Below are 6,189 nucleotides of genomic sequence, written 5' to 3' on the forward strand. Positions count from 1 at the left end.
AGGTATCGGCTTGTCAGTTTGAATCTTAAACTATGCAAAAGGAAGTTGTAAAGTATTTTTACCAGTATCCCAGGATTAAAGTTTGTTGAGTCTGCAGAGACTTCATAGTAAGGGTAAGAGAAACCCTCAGTTTCTCAGGGAGGAATTACAGGTCTAGAATCCTTTGGAAAATTGAGGATTCCCATGACAGGAGAAAGACTGAAGGCATTACAGACAACACGTAAATGTTTTGGGGACATTGTATATATGACTAGTTGTCTGAGGAAGGAAAGATAATCAATCCTGGCTTATGGATGGGTCTGTTCGATGTGCTAGCACCGTCCACAGCGCACAGGTGAGGCATTACAGCCGTACTCAGCAGTGATGCCTAAGGACAAGGGTGAAAGAAAATCCTTTTAGTGGGCAGAACAATTTTTTAATTTTATCTTTTTATCTTGAGAGAGAGAGAGCACGGGGGAAAGGAGGAGAGGTGGAGAGAGAGGGAGAAAGAGCGAATGCCCAACAGACTTCATCCAGTCAGTGCAGAGCCCGATGTGAGGCTTGAACTCAGGAACTGTGAGATCATGACCTGAAGTGAAACCAAGAGTCGGACGCTTAACCTACTGAGCCACCCAGGTGCCCTCCGTGGGCAGAACTTAGAGCAATAGATTTGGTTGTCCAGGTCTGGAGTGAGAGATGGTCAGAAGTACAGGTCTACACATTGTTTCTTGGGCAGTTGCTGATTGTTGGGCTAGTGGGTCAGGGGCTTAGAAGAAACAGGATGGAAAGATTAGTGACAAGGAAGGGTCACCTCTTAGGGAAGAGGTATGTGGATGAGCCTCTCTGAAAGGGCATAAGCTGTGAAGGTATATGTGTGCTCTACATGAAAGCCCGCCAAACGGCATCCATGCAAAGAAGGCTCTTAATTATCAGGTGAATGAAATGATGCTCTCTGAGATGTCAGTCACTTTATCCGGCCACCCCAGTGTTTGCTCAACAGGCCCTGGAGCAGAGTGACGGCGGTAGCAGGGATGGAGGCTCGATAACATGGACTTGCCCTTACTGAAGGTGCCTTGGCTAATGCTGCTGCTGCGTGCCTCATTTGCCAACACCAGAGACCAACATTATGTCCCCTTGGGTGCTTTCTTCAAACGCATGGCCTCTATAGGTAATCGGCTGTGGCACACAGGTAGTCACCTATGACCACCAGATGGCCCCAGCACCTGGTGGCCAGTAGCTGGCACCCTTGCAGGCAGTCTCACAGTGGAGTCACCTCCCCTTGAATAGCTTTTCCCAGAACCCTCGGTGGTAGATTTCCAGCCATCTCTGTAAGCACAGGCAGAGCACAGTGACTTGTCAGCCATCAGTTAGTCACTGCTGGGCTCTCTCCAAGATCTGGGTCTCAAACACGGAGACTGACGCAAACAGGGGATGAAGAAGCCCTTCCATCGATCTGACCCATTATTGTCCTGAGATTTCCATATCAGTGTGATGAGTCAAAGGGATCAAAGTGATGAATCAGGAGTTCAAGTCTGGTTGAGTCCCAAGAGGATGAAGGTGTCCCCAAATTTCATATGTCCTAAAATAGCAAATAACATTTCTTCAAGAAATCATGAAAATCTATTTATTATGTTTTAACCTGAAGCTGAATACAGTAAGATAATTCCAGGTGAATTTTTTTTTAATTAAAAAACTTCCAGGGGTGCCTGGGTGGCTCAGCCGGTTAGGCCTTAGACTCTTGTTTCGGCCTAGGTCTGATCTGAGCATTTCATGAGTTCAGCCCCTCATTGGGCTCTGCGCTGGCAACACAGGGCTGCTTGGGATTCTCTCTCTCTTGCTCTCTCTCCCCCCTTCTCTTTCTGCCCCTCCCCTACTTGCACTTTCTCTGTCTCTCTCAAAATAAAAAAACTTAAAAAAACCCAAATCCTTTGTATTTGCATAAATTCTTGTTTTAAAAGTGTTTGTCTACAAGACTCATTGTGACGGAAGAGATTAATGTGCAAATGAGATTTTACAATGCTCACCCCTGGTTTCAGGCAAATGCAGTCTGTTGTGTTGTGGGCCTGTATTAAAGACAGGAGAGCAGTAATTAACATTTGTAAGTGCCTTACTGTTCACTGCCTGCTTTGACATATACTCCACCCTTTAATCTACTCACAACTTCAGTTTGTTATGACAATAGTTAAATTAAGTAATATTTTAGTTTTTTTGTTCAAGTACTATATTTTATTGTGGAAAATTTAATAGACATAGAGAAATAAAAAGAACAAATTTGAAATGATTTGCAGTCCCATGATCAGGTGATAACTGTTGTTAGAACTTTAATGTATAATCTAGGATCTAGGATTTGTGGGCCTTTGAAGCCTATATAATTTTTGAGGCTCTCTTTTATTTTTTTATTTCAATTTTTATTTTAGTTTTGGTTACATTGCATGCTTACTTTAAAAGTGTTTTAAACAGTGCAAAATATATAAAGTGGTAGCACCTACCTCAACTTGTCCTTGAGTAATTCTAGTGAATAGAACGGTCTCTTTCTTAGAAAATAGAATCCTATTTTTCCTTTATAACTCTGGTTATGAAACTATAAATACATGGTCTCCTCTATTATATATCGATTTAAAAATTAAAAAAGAATTTTTTTTTTATCTTTGAGAGACATGGAGAGATGGAGAGATGGAGTGTGAACCGGGGAGGGGCAGAGAGAGAGGGAGAGAAGAGAGAGTGTCCCAGGCAGGCTCCAGGCTCTGAGCTGTCAGCACAGAGCCTGACGCAGGGCTCTAACTCACAGAGAGGTTATGACCTGAGCAGAAGTCGGATGCTCCGCCGACTGAGCCACCCAGGCACCCCATCTATAGTATTGATTTTTAAAAAATACAAATGGGCTCGTATAATCTATACAGTTCAACAACTTGCTTTTGTCAATAATAGACATTGAAAAATGTCTTAAATGTGAAAACTTAGTTTTGACACTGTTTCTAAGTTTCTTCTAATTAATAGTGTTAGGGGGAGGGTATGGAGATGACATGACCCTTGTGAGCTGAATCCCGGAAATCACAGCCTCCTCCTTGGTGTCTGTGACTGAACTCAGTTAAGGCCTTCACAGAAACTTTAAAGAATTGTGAGACGGCTGGAGAGAACGCATCTTGTGGTCTCTGAAGACTTACCAATCTGGAGTGAATTGCCTCTTTCTTTGGTCTCTCTGTGCCCCCCACCCTGGGGTGGAGGGTGGTGGTGAGGGGGCTCATTTCAGATTATATCCAAGAAGTTCTGAACAGTGGATATGAAAAATTCCTTTCATGTTTTTCCATTTTTCCTTGTGATTCATTTGTAGTTTCATATTGTTATGATTGAAAAAGGTGAATGGTATGACTTCAATCTTCTCAAAAAATTTTTAAAAAGTTTTTTTATTTGAGAGACAGAGAGAGCACAAAGTGGGGAGAGGGGCAGAGGGAGAGAGAGAGAGAGAGAACGTTAAGCAAGCCTCAAGCTCGATGCAGAGACTGACACAGGGCTTGCGTCTACTACCCTGGGGTCATGACCAGAGCTGAAATCAAGAGTTGGTCCCTCAAGCAACTGAGACACCCACTCAACCCTCAGAAGTGATTCATCACCTGCATGTAACGTCCAGTACTCATTCCAACAAGTGTCCTCCTTAATTTACTTAGTTAATCCCCCCCATCCAAGGCCCCACCAGCAACCCTCAGTTTATTCTTGGTAGTTAAGAGTCTTCTTATGGTTTGTCTCTCTTTCTGTTTTTATTTTTGTTTCCTTTCCCTTAATTGTTTTAAACAATTGATAAACAGTTTATTTAAAAAGGTGATTTAAGTGATTTAAGCATTTGTAATAGTGACTTCAACCTTGACTCCTGGCTCAATAAAGATGTAGGTAATTAAAAAATTTTTTAAAATGTTTATTAATTTTTGAGAGAGAGAGAGAGAGAGGGAGAGCAAGCAGGAGAGAAGTAGAGAAAGAGGGAGAAAGAGAAAACCTCAATGAGGCTCCAGGCTCTGAACTGTCAGCATAGAGCTCAATGCAGGGCTCGAAAACACAAACCTCAAGATCATGACTTGAGCCCAAATTGGATGCTTAACTCACTGAATCACCCAGTTGCCCCCAGATGAAAGTAATTTGCTTAACAATCTCAGAAGAACTGTGCAAACAGATGAGTCTGCTTATAGATCCTCATCTGAAAACAATCCCAAGTCTTGGAACTTTCACCACAAGGAGTTTGTCTTATAGTGATTCCCAGAGTCTTGGTAGGCATCTAAACTGTTCTTTTCCTTTGCATCTCTGAGCAAGTCAGCACATACGGTCTCCAAAGATTTACACTGCAGCTGGTTAGAGGAATTCTTCACTGGTGAATCGCCACCTCTGGATTCATGGGTATCTTCCTGGTGGCTTTAAAATCAGTGGCTGGGGGCACTGGGGTGGCTCAGTCAGTTAAGCATCCGACTTTTGATTTAGGCTCAGGTCATGATCTCACAGTTTATGGGATTGAACCCCATGCTGAGCTCTGCACTGACAGCCAGCGTGGAGACTGCTTGGGATTCTCTTTCTCCCTCCCTCTCTTTCAAAATAAATAAACTTAAAATAACAAGAAAACAAAAAAACAAAAACAAAGCCAAGGCTACCCTGTGGCTTTCTGATGACTTGTTCCTTGGCAAGGCAAAAAGCAGGGAGTCAGGAGAGGGGTGCCCAGAGCTCCACTGTGGCTGTGACTGCCTTTTCCTCAAAGAGCCAGTCTTCTCTAATTTATTGGGGCTCATTTTATGTCCTCATATGTGATCTATTCAATTCAGATCCTTTTAAAATGAGATCTGTTCAGGAAATTTCCAGAAATGCTTCTATAGAAATGCTTCTCGTCTACGGCCCTGCCACCTGAACGTGCCCAATCTCATCTGATCTTGGAAGCTAAGCTATTGCATGGATGTGCAATATTGTATTTAGTGCCTTTTGTCGAGCATTTAAGATGGCTCAGGACACCGCTCTGGGATAAACATCCTTATGGCGAAATCTCTGCACATTTTCCTCATTATTTCCTTCGGATAAATTCTTATAATGAAGCGAAAAGGCATGCCAAATTTTAAAACGTTAAGTTTGGCAAGAGTATTTAAGTTCCATTTCACAAATAAAGAAAATGAGGGTGTAGTGGTTTCCAGATATGGACATTTATTTATCTATATTGAAGCATAGTTGGCATGAAGTGCTATTTTAGTTCCAGGTGTACAACCTGGTGATCTGGCAATTCTAGAATTACACAGGGATCAACATTTTACATGTAGTCACCATCTGTTCCTGTACAAGGTAATTACAATGTTATTGACTATGATCCCTATGTTGTGCTTTTCATCCCTTGATTTATTTTGTAACTGGAAGTTTGTACCTCTCTTTTTTTTTTTAAAGTTTATTTATTTATTTTTGAGACAGAGAGAGAGAGATAGAGAGAGAGAGAACAGTGGGGGCAGGGTTGAAAGAATCCAACAGGCTCCATGCTTGGTACAGAGTCCGACTCGGTGCCCAAATCATGGACCATAAGATCATGGCCTGAGCTGAAATCAAGAGTCTGACACTTAACTGAACCACTCAGGTGCCCCTGGAAATTTGTACCTCTTAAAATCCTTCACCTATTTTGCACATCCCACCCACCTACTTCCCTTCTGGCAATCACAAGTTTATTCTCTGTATTTAAGAATCTCCTTTTTGTTGTTGTTGTTTGTTGATTTGTTTTGTTTTTTTTCAAATTTCACATATGAGGGAAATCATGCCTTTTTTTGGGTCTATCTTATTTTACTTAGCATAATACCCACTATGTCCATCTATGTTGTTGCACGTAGCAAGATTTCATTTATTTAAAAAACATTTTTTTCTATTGTTTTATTCATTTTTGAGAGACAGTGACAGAGTGCAAGCAGGGGAGGGGCAGAGAGTGAGGAAGATACAGAATCCGAAGCAGGCTCCAGGCTCTGAGCTGTCAGCACAGAGCCCAATGCGGGGCTCAAACCCACGAACCTTGAGACCATGCCCTGAGCCGAAGTTGGATGCTTAACCAACTGAACCACTCAGGCACCCCTCATTTATTTTTTAATGGCTGAGTAACATTCCATTATCTATGTATCACTTCTTTATGCCACATCTTCTTTGTCTATCCATCTATGGATATATCAAACCTTTCAGTTAGGCATTTTTGTTGTGTGTTATCATTTGCTTATC

At 41.9% G+C, this 6,189-nt stretch overlaps 1 pseudogene; it reads right to left on the bottom strand.

Moving 5' to 3' along the window:
• Positions 1-3,809: 3,809 nt before the first annotated feature.
• On the bottom strand, positions 3,810-5,268 carry LOC115275951 (annotated as a pseudogene).
• Between the last annotated feature and the right edge of the window lie 921 nt (positions 5,269-6,189).

Source organism: Suricata suricatta, chromosome 13 (genome assembly GCF_006229205.1).
Source record: "Suricata suricatta isolate VVHF042 chromosome 13, meerkat_22Aug2017_6uvM2_HiC, whole genome shotgun sequence".
NCBI classification, from domain to species: Eukaryota; Metazoa; Chordata; class Mammalia; order Carnivora; family Herpestidae; genus Suricata; species Suricata suricatta.